Source organism: Notolabrus celidotus, chromosome 7 (assembly GCF_009762535.1).
Source record: "Notolabrus celidotus isolate fNotCel1 chromosome 7, fNotCel1.pri, whole genome shotgun sequence".
In the NCBI taxonomy this organism is placed as follows: Eukaryota; Metazoa; Chordata; class Actinopteri; order Labriformes; family Labridae; genus Notolabrus; species Notolabrus celidotus.
This window is the reverse complement of record NC_048278.1, coordinates 26,162,853-26,174,304: the sequence shown is the minus strand read 5'-3', so window position 1 is coordinate 26,174,304 and position 11,452 is coordinate 26,162,853. Positions and strand designations below refer to the sequence as shown.

Below are 11,452 nucleotides of genomic sequence, written 5' to 3'. Positions count from 1 at the left end.
GCCTGCTGTCCTCGCTTTTCACCCGTTCTCCGTGCGTGTTTTGCTGTTGAAAAGTGTCGATCAAGTGAGGACTTACGTTTATGTTCCAAGGAAGTGAAATTGATAACGAAACCAATGACGTACAGGGGCTGAGATTAAGGTAATAGGTTAAATTTGCAATGATAATTGCAATCGCGAAATCGCAACTTCCTGGACTGCCTATTACTTTACTATGACAAGGGCTAGGTGTCTTTCTCATATTTATGCAAACTTCATTTTAGATAAATGATAGTTTGATCTGGTCTACTTCCATAAAGGCACAAGGAAAATGATGGTCTGACAAGGAAATATAATTCTGCCAGTGTTGATATGAGAGAATGTAAACAAAATATTTTACAGTACTGTTTGGAGGACCCACAAAATCTATCTGTCCAATATTTCAGTAGCAACTACTGCAGGCCTGTCCCTGCTGTTTCCATCTCTTCTTCCACTCCTCTGAGTCTCTTTGGAAAACATGAATCCCAGCGTGACATCTTAACAAACACTGACAGTCAGTATCAGAACAATAATCCAATCTCTCATTGCAGCTGACCTGAGGGCCACAGTATCGCCTGCTTCTCATCAGAATCCACAGAAGAATGCCCCACAGAAAATACAGAGGTCAAACTCCTATCTCTGGTAAATAGAAGTGTTATGTCCTTGTTATGGGTGGGAACACACACACACACACACACACACACACACACACACACACACACACACACACACACACACACACACACACACACACACACACACACACACACACACACACACACACACACACACACACACACACACACATACCCGCCTATATGTATTACAAGGACACATCTCTCCAAACCAGTCTGGTGGTGTATTAGGGGAGCACCCCTTTCCAGCTGCCCCACAGAGATGTGGGTGGTATCAAAAATTCTTTTTTGAGCCCAACAACACAGATCTCACTTCGGAGTTTGAATACACACAACACAACTGGAAATATAACAACCTGACAATATGCATCATTATGTGGACAATAATTAATTTGATAATAAGCCCCACCCATGACATAAAGTGTTATTATAAGGACTAACACCATTTGTGAGGACAGTGGCTATACAACACACAAAAACGGCACTGAAGTGTATTAAAGGGTCAAACATGAATTAATGGAACGGGAAAACACACACACTACAGTGAAGACATTGTGCTTTAAAAGGACACACCCGATATATGAGGACTGCCTGTTCTATAAAACACAAAGTATATCCCCATACATGAGGTATGTCTGTAATGCAGAGCTGGTTTACTGTAACAGACAATATAACCAAACCTGTATGTGTAGTGATTTTTATATAGTGTTATGTGTCATATGACTGTTTTTCTACATTGAGTATGATCTTTAAATAGACAAGAGAACATATCACAGCATACTCAGTAAAGAAGAAGCCATGTTTAATTATTTCTGTTTTGAAAACAGTGACAGTCAGTTCCCTGTTTGGCCGCACAGCAGCCATCATCAGAGGGCTGAGAACAACAAACACAAAGGGAGTTGGACTTCACTCTCTTTTTTAGGAAGGTTCTTAAAGTGTCTGATCACCGCTGAGACCTCTTTTAGAGACCACTGTTGTTTTTGTTTCCTCCGAGGATTGTCCCTTTCAGCAGCTTCTTCAAGTAACTCTATAAAAGAGGAAAAGAGATTCATTGACTTTACATTTGTTTGTGAAATACTAAAATTACAATTTCAAAGAAATGTAAATAAAAAAATGTATCTCCTGATACATATTCTGATATCCCAGATCATGGCACTGGATTCAAGGTGCAGATCAGATACCAATGCTCTCCCTTCCCATATTTAAAATGTGATAACACATCTAACTATGCACACCTAACTGCATAGAGCTCATTGTTCTTGTATTTGTAAAGGTAACATAAAATGTTTTTTGCGTTATATCTGTTAAAACTAAGTGTGCTCTTATTGATCTGCAACCTATAACGATCAGATGATAATGGTTTGATTAGTCTCTATTAAATGCCAATCAGCCTGAAGAAAAATAGGCATGTGTGTATGTGTGAAACTGTGCCTTGGACAATAACATTTGTTTTATTTAATCAAGACAAAGAGAGTCAGTGTATTTAAGCAGTGTTTTGGAAGAGTTGCAGCATCACTGGATAACACAATACATTTCTGTGAGCTGTTCAGGTAGCACCTGTGTATTCCAGCTCACTGTTCTCCCTCTGAAAGGCTGTTCAGTACTGGGGCCTACAGTAACATACCTACTTTCTGAGGCCTCAAAAGGCTGATTTATTTGTTTTGGGCCAATAATCTCGTAACGGTTAGCTGCCATAAAAAGAATATATTCTAGGTTTACAGTGCCTTCATCTGCATTGTCAGCTTATATCATAAAGTACTGTTTAGTTTAGGTTCTAGCTCTACATCACTCTAATATAACAACAGAAGAATATTTGTTTGAAGGTTATGATTAAGAGCATATAATGTTTCAGTTTATGATTAGCATTTCCTGAGTTGAAAACAAGGCAGGTTGATGTCCTGTAAATGACCTTCACCATGGTCCTTGCATAATCTTGTTTTCATATTTGTTCATTATGTAAATTCCTGTAAGTTACATTATTAAGATGAGTGCTTTTATTTATGTTTATTTACATCGTAGAGGCAGACTTTCGGTAAAAAAAGGACAAAATAGACGAACTTGAAACCACACAAATGTCTCCCAAACGGAGTGTGTCGAAATTGTATTCTTTGTTTTAGCACCTGGCTGATAATGTTAGTTTAAAAGGAAGCTAATAATTTCATTTACAGATAAATATGCTTATATTTAGCACTCTATCAAAGCTTGTCATTTCGTCAAGTTTAAAATGGTAATCTGTTATTTTGTTTCGTCTTCTCCGTAGCTCTGACGGTGTGTTCACACAATGGTCACAGCATGCTCTTTGGAGCTACATTATAAAAAATTTAAGATTTGTGAACCATCCGTTGGTGAGTCAGAGCATCATTCAGCCGGGGAGGCTACATGTCCCATTTCAGTATTAACTATATATTTTGTTTTGTCTTTATGCTGCTTTTATACTGCCAATAAGCAATGCAAAAAACAGTGAAAAACGAGAAAAATCGATCAACATGATTCGGTTGTAGTCTCCTTTGTGTTTGTGCTTTTACCTAGTGGTTCCTGCTCTTCTCTTCTTTTGGGCACTTTGGACTTTCCAACAGTCTTTTTGCTGATTGCTGAAAAGAGGGGAGAAACTAGTAAAATATCTTAAATCCTGACATTAAGGTTACCATTTAATTGTCATCTTAACTGCTATGTCATTTGCAGGATGTTATAAATCTACATCTCCAAACCATCTAAACTGTATTTTTTAACAGCTTCAGAGCATCCTACAGCTAATGAGCATATATATATAAAACCATCAAGAAAGGAAGATCACAACACTTCATAGATACTGCAAAATATTGCTTACAAGATGATGACTAATGGAACTTGTTTAAGTTTCAAAATGTGTTGTTGTCAACATTTACATATCTTTAACCATAGCTCTGCAGTTCAAAATGTTTAATTCTTGTTATACTTTGAGATGTCCCTTCTAGGGCAGAGTCACAATCTGTGAATGGAGAAGTACACATTGAATACACCCTAACAAACAGCAGCAGTGTGTAGTCTACATGACCACATGTAATATTCAAACATCACTGGGCTGCTGAACTGAGGTTGATGGTCATACCGTCTGAGCTGCCTGGAGGTTCCTCGACAGGACAGCTAGCTGTCTCCAATCCTGCAGCATGAAAAACAAAACTCAATATGAATGGTCATTTGATCATTTCACCTGGGCCAATATCTCAACAATTATTTTAAACAGCATTAGTAATTATGTTAAATGTCCAAAGTTGTCACATTACAATATATAGTGTCAAAATATCTCATGTTAAAAAAAACCTGTAAGCTTTGCAAAACAACCTCCGCACATAAATTGAATTTTAAGCTGTGATTGCTGAGTCATAATATTCAAACATCACTGGGCTGCTGAACTGAGGTTGATGGTCATACCGTCTGAGCTGCCTGGAGGTTCCTCAACAGGACAGCTAGCTGTCTCCAATCCTGCAGCATGAAAAACAAAACTCAATATGAATGGTTTGGTTTCATATGTTCAAACATTTCATAATCCCAAACTGTTCTACACTTTCTTTATAGAGGAACAATCTCTGGCAATATCTCTTCAGCATCTCAAACAGACGTACAGTTAAAATTGCAGATTCAATTATCCTTTATTTTGCTTTGCAGGGATTTGGTTTGTCCTTTCCTTTGTGGTGTTTTGTGACTCACGTTCAACTCAAAGAGCTGTATTCTCTGTGGTAGTACCATGATAATCAACCTCGCTTTTGCCCATGGGGCCTGGCCGGGCCAAGCCCGAAGAAGCTACACGGAGCAACCCTGTGGACCCACCACCAGCAGGGATGGCTTTCGGGGTCGGGTGCAATGTAAGCCGGGTGGCAGGCAAAGGCGGGGACCTAGGCGCGCCGACCCCTGGCAGCACAGACTGGCGTTTGGTACGTGGAATGTCACCTCTCCGGCGGGGAAGGAGCCGGAGCTGGTGCGGGAGGTGGAGCAATACCAGCTAGATATAGTTGGGCTCACCTCCACGCGTAGCACCGGCTCTGGAACCAAACTCCTGGAGAGGGGCTGGACTCTTGCCTTTTCTGGAGTTGCCCAGGGTGAGAGGTGCCGGACGGGTGTGGAAATACTCACAAGCCCACGGCTGAGCGCCACAGTGTTGGAGTTTACCCCGGGGACCGAGAGGGTCGCCTCGATGAGGCTTCGTGTCGCTCTGGGAAAGTCTCTGTCTGTTGTTTGTGCCTATGCGCCTAACAGCAGTTCAGAGTACTCGGCCTTCTTGGAGTCTCTGGGTGGCGTCCTAGAACGGGTGTCGCCTGGGGACTCTATAGTTCTACTGGGGGACTTCAATGCTCCCATGGGCAACGACGGAGAAACCTGGAGGGGAGTGATTGGGAGGAACGGCCTGCCTGATCTGAACCCGAATGGTGCTTTGTTATTGGACTTCTGTGCTAGTCATGGATTGTCCATAACAAACACCATGTTCGAACATAGGAATGTTCATAAGTGTACTTGGTACCAGAACACCCTAGGCCAAAGATCGATGATCGACTTTGTGGTCGTATCATCTGATCTGCGGCCGTATGTTTTGGACACTCCCCCCGGCTGCGCCTTGAAATCCTGTCCATGAATGTCACAAACAGAATTGGTGATTTGCCCATCATTAACTGGCTGTTAGCTTGTGGTAAAGGGCTTGTACAACAATATAGGGTGGGTGTGTGTCTGAATTGTTCTATGTTAACATTTTATAAAGTGTGACATCATTGCAGCTCCAAAATATGATAAAGTTGTTCATGGACATACAGCGCTATATTTACAAAGCCTTGCCTACTTTAAACCAAATCTAAAGAACTGGACTTAAATCCCCTCATTAATGCACTTTACAAAAACATTGTTGACCTGGAAGTTCATCACATTATTAGATATACAGATGCTCTGACATGTAAATGTGATTTAAACAGCACTGAAACCTACAGTCTTTTTCTTACTATATCATACTAACAAGGGTACAGTCCTAAATAAATGGATCAATTTATGTCAAAGTGTGAGCAGTTTCAGTAATTTCACTTGTCAGACTTCTGTAGTTTTGTTAAGTCTTTGATTGGAACACAAGAATATGTGATGTCAAATTTAAGATCTCCACCACTTCAGACAAGTAAGAAAAACAGAGTTAAGCCAATTTTAAATCAAAATGATTTTTTTTATGTTAAACTTTAAATATATAAAATTTTAGGATTTCAGGAGGACACGACAAGAACATAAGATGACAGAACATGTCGTATGTGTTGCTCTCTAGAGAATGTATTTTTTTACCCTCTGTGGACCTTCAGAACAAACTTCAAAACAAATGTCCCTATGGCCACATTAAAGTACATCTTATCTTAGAAAAAAAGCCTTGTCTATTCTAAAACTTAAAATGTAATAAGTCACCTGTTGAATGCCACCATTCGGTCTGAGCTGAGGGTCTGTCTCAGGTGAAATCTTGTGGGGGAAAAAATGAAAAACTTAAATCACTGAACATTATTAAGCACACCAAGGAAGTACATGCTGATGTTTTAAGCTTGTAACACAACTATGTATTTAGAGAATGGTAGATAACACAGGTGATACTGTGAGTTATCAACTAAAGAATGTGAGGATTTACTAGCATACAGACCAATAAAATACAAACACAGTCTTCAGTGTGTGTAACCTTGCAGGTTTATGAGGACCGTACATCTATACTTCTAAATACAAATACACAGTCTTCTGTGTGTGTAACCTTGCAGGTTTATGAGGACCGTACATCTATACTTCTAAATACAAACACACAGTCCTTAGTGTGAGTAACCTCGCAGGTTTATGAGGACCGTACATCTATACTTCTAAATACAAATACACAGTCTTCTGTGTGTGTAACCTTGCAGGTTTATGAGGACCGTACATCTATACTTCTAAATACAAATACACAGTCTTCTGTGTGTGTAACCTTGCAGGTTTATGAGGACCGTACATCTATACTTCTAAATACAAATACACAGTCTTCTGTGTGTGTAACCTTGCAGGTTTATGAGGACCTTACATCTATACTTCTAAATACAAATACACAGTCCTCAGTGTGTGTAACCTTGCAGGTTTATGAGGACCTTACATCTATACTTCTAAATACAAACACACAGTCCTTAGTGTGAGTAACCTCGCAGGTTTATGAGGACAGTTCATCTATACTTCTAAATACAAATACACAGTCCTCAGTGTGAGTAACCTTGCAGGTTTATGAGGACCTTACATGAATACTTATAAACACAAACATTGGTCCTAATTTCCTGCCAAGTCCGTTTTACACAGCTGGTTTTAAACACAGATAATAAAACTGATGGGTCTGTAGGTATTTATCACAGATTAAATCTACTCAATAAATACATTTTAATTCTATTTTGCCAAATACTAAAGTTATTTCCACGGGTCAGAGGCACACCTCACAGACATTTACCTTCCCCATTGCATCCTCTGCCGTAGAGCTGGCCTGGCCTTGGCCTTCCTTGTCTGGAGTCCCCTGTGAAATATGAAGCAACATTTAGTATGCAATAATTCAACGCAAATTAAGTGTTTAACTTAGGCAGCATTTCATTATATTCATAAATTGGAAAAAAAGTAACATTTGTTAACCAAGCCTTGCAGGGGTTCTTCTGTAACCAAGTGGAAAAATGTGAGCAAAGTTCAAAAAAATGATTCTTAACTCGAGTATGCATCCATCCTAAAAGATTGAACTCAAAATCATCAGACGCTGACACGACAAGAACATAAGATGACAGAACATGTCGTATGTGTTGCTCTCTAGAGAATGTATTTTTTTACCCTCTGTGGACCTTCAGAACAAACTTCAAAACAAATGTCCCTATGGCCACATTAAAGTACATCTCATCTTAGAAAAAAAGCCTTGTCTATTCTAAAACTTATAATGTAATAAGTCACCTGTTGAATGCCACCATTCGGTCTCAGCTGAGGGTCTGTCTCAGGTGAAATCTTGTGGGGAAAAAATGAAAAACTTAAATCACTGAACATTATTAAGCACACCAAGGAAGTACATGCTGATGTTTTAAGCTTGTAACACAACTATCTATTTAGAGAATGGTAGATAACACAGGTGATACTGTGAGTTATCAACTAAAGAATGTGAGGATTTACTAGCATACAGACCAATAAAATACAAACACACAGTCCTCAGTGTGAGTAACCTCGCAGGTTTATGAGGACCGTACATCTATACTTCTAAATACAAATACACAGTCTTCAGTGTGTGTAACCTCGCAGGTTTATGAGGACAGTTCATCTATACTTCTAAATACAAATACACAGTCTTCAGTGTGAGTAACCTCGCAGGTTTATGAGGACAGTTCATCTATACTTCTAAATACAAACAGTGGTCCTAATTTCCTGCCAAGTCCGTTTTACACAGAAAAAAAAAATCTCTTGTATCCTCCAAACTGTATGACTGTTGTTCCTTGACTGGTGTGTAAACAGTGCAACAGGGGACTCAATACGAAGTGTTAACCCCTTAACATCTCCACATGATGGCAATTTGTTAAATCAGTATACTACTGAGGTAAAATATTCCCTGAACAACTCAGCCACAGATCATCTCTGTAAAAACAGAGACTAGTCATTTAAAATAGCATGAAAAGCTCATAGTAGTATTTAGTCTTAAAGTTTAGCGGTGATATGTGTGATTCAGACTTCGTCACCTGTCTTACCTGCAGCAGATGCGGTGCGTCTCCTCCTTGGACGTACACAGTCTCCTCTACTCGGAGATATCTTTTCCAGAAACAGACGAGCCAATCACAGTCACCGTTCTAGACACGTTTCTCTGCTCTGATTGGTTGTAGGTGCTGTTAGTCTGCAGTTGTCTCCAGTGCAACACATCCAGCTCCCGAAACTCGGATCAAACTGTAAAACTAGGCAGTGCTGATCATATCTGAATCAAGATTCCGTTACTGCATTGCCTATTTCTCGCATCAAATGTTTTCAGAATCACATTTTAGTGTACTGTTTAGCTGTAATTTGAGATCGTTTGTGACCAGGCAGCCATGTTTCTCACCACCACGCTCAGTGACAGCTCCTTGAGTGACAGGTCACGTTTCTTTGCTCTGATTGGTTGTAAGCATTTTGGTCTGTGCCTGTTGATAACGCCCCCTTGACATAGACATTGCACTGTTTCCACACTGAGGTGTATTTGCAATCTCTCTGGCCATGCCAGGCTAGACGTAGGCAGCAGGAAGAGGAAAGAGTCAGGTGGATCCAAAATGTTTGGGCGGTGGGGGGTCTTTATTTATTTATTTATTTATTTATTTATTTACTCTTTTCAATGATATATTTTATTTCAAAAGTTCCTTGCATAGAATAGTAAAAAAATGTGTCTTTAAATTACTGTTGTCAGGAGATTAATAGAATAAAATACAATAGAACAGGTTGCTCCAAGTTACAAAATAACTCAAATATAAGTTTAATATACAATATAGAGTGTATAGAAGTTAACCTCTTAGCACTCCGGGCGTTTTTAATGGTAATATGGGGTGTAAGACGGGTAATTTCAGTGATAGATAACAGGTCAACAGTATATGTCACATAGAAGTGGTTTACATCATTTGGAGATTTCGCAAGAATCGCATTTTTCGACGATTGGCTGGTGAGCACCTCTGTTCTTGAGGCTGCTGAGAAAGCCCCTTATTGTCAACATACCTAGGAAAGCCATACATCCTCTGAGAGCCCTGTGTCTCTAGTTTATGTGTGTAAAGTTTCATGAGGCTGTGATTATCCTAGAGGTCACAAGAGGTCATTTTATACAGTGATCTCGAGGTTTCAAAAACTGGTCTCACTAAGAGAAAAGGCTACTGTGGGCTCTAATATCATCACACATGAATACAATAGGGATTGAATCCACAAGAGTCTCAGCTTTCCAGTGATATCACATGTATGCAAATCAAACACTGTTTAGGGACCCCAGTATGCAGAAACACCATTTTAGACTAGGCGAAAAAAACACATTTGTACTGCATGCAGAAACCTGCTTTGTTTTTGCCTCAAACTGAATGGGAATAGCATAAAGTGGGTATGTATGTAAAGAGGAGACTTGTGGGAACCCACTGAAAGATTTTCATTCAGATATCTTGAGGTCAGAGGTCAGGGGACCACTTTGAAAAGTTTTTTGATAGCCAAAATTTAGCCTAACTTTGGAGCGTTAGTTAACCCACTTCCCTTCCTATCATGGCATGGTTGGTATTAATTGATTCATTAATTGATTCCTTATGTCTTCTAGTTTCATATGATATCAGTATCTTCGCTGTATCTTTAAAACTCAGCCCACAGAAGCGTCTGAAAGAAAAAAGTCGGCAGGGCCCGCCAGTGGGCCGTCGGAGTGATGCAAAAAGACAGTGCCTAATATAATAACAATAGTACAATAAGATATTTACAAAATAAAGCTTAGTAAAAAGTAATAGTGGTAGTTACATTGACAGTTGTATTTACGGTAAAAAATAATAAATTAATATGACAAATTACAGGCTTTGTAATTAATTAATTGCAAAAAATGTCATAAGATTTTTGTTACTCAGTCTGGATTACCCTGTTCCTATATGGTTTTATCTTACTTCTACACTTTAATATATTATATTGGTTTATTTTAAAAGGAAAAGTCTGCTGCTTTATCAATCTCTAGCAGACAAGAGTCTGTGATGAAATTCGGTTAATACACAGTATTGACAAAACCCAACATTATGGGGACTTCCGGCCGTCAGCCAATCAGAAGCCGCGAATCATACACATGTGTGAATATTCATGAGCGGGTGCAGTACCAAAATCCAGCAGTACGAGCGCACTTTCAATACACAGATTATACACAGAATCAGTGTTTTGTGTACTAAAAGGACTTTTGGAGAAAATTTGAATTAGAGCTCCCCTAACCTATAGAAACACTTCTACAGTGTCCGAATTATGAGGACTCTGGACATGTCCTCATAATTCAAAATGTCCGTGCAGTGTGGTGTGTATTCCGATGAAATGTCTACCTAATACACAAATACCAACACACACACACACACACACACACACACACACACACACACACACACACACACACACACACACACACACACACACACACACACACACACCCCTTTGACGGACAGGAAAGAGAAACATCCACACATGCTATGGAAGTGTTTTCGAGTCGGAGCATTAACATACTTAACTTTCAGTGATGCATTTTTTTGGGGCACAAACTGTGATATAGGACACAACAACACTCTAGCAGAGTATAACCACCCACACATTCATACACACAAGCACACAAATACACAAAGAGTTAGAAATCTGGCTGATCTTACACAGCTTACATGTTCAGGAAAAAAAGAGATGATTTGGTCTACAGCTCAAAAAACACAGAACAATCAATGAGACCTTCAAACACTTAATACCAGAAATTAAACACGTTTATGAAAAAAAATTACATTTTTTGTGTCTTTACCATCAGAAACATTACATTATTTCAGCAGACAACTGTGATGTGATATGTGTAGCAAATCAGCCCTCAAAACCCATGAGAAACAGAATCTGTCAGAAACAGTTTGCTTTTCTAATTTATGCCCTGATTTGCACAGGAAAGGCAAAGAAATAGAGCATGGAGCAAAAGAAAGAAAAAAACAGGGATGACATTGGAAGGGAGTGATGAAGAAAACAAGTTTGTAAACTCTTGAAGCTTGGGAAAAGTTAATTCTAAGAGTGAGGTGAAGTAAAGGTGAGCTCTGGCTCTGGAAGAAGAACCAGAGAAACTAAATTATTTCCACTTTCTG

The 11,452-nt window shown here is 39.2% G+C and overlaps 1 long non-coding RNA gene across 1 annotated transcript; it reads right to left on the bottom strand.

Annotated features, from left to right (window-relative positions):
• Positions 1–1,430: 1,430 nt before the first annotated feature.
• On the bottom strand, positions 1,431–8,924 carry LOC117816690. Its single transcript, XR_004631991.1, has 8 exons — positions 8,360–8,924; positions 7,581–7,631; positions 7,099–7,161; positions 6,057–6,107; positions 4,062–4,112; positions 3,739–3,789; positions 3,176–3,241; positions 1,431–1,677 (listed from the first exon to the last, which is right to left on the bottom strand). It is a non-coding gene; the product is annotated as an uncharacterized LOC117816690 (long non-coding RNA).
• Positions 8,925–11,452: the final 2,528 nt, after the last annotated feature.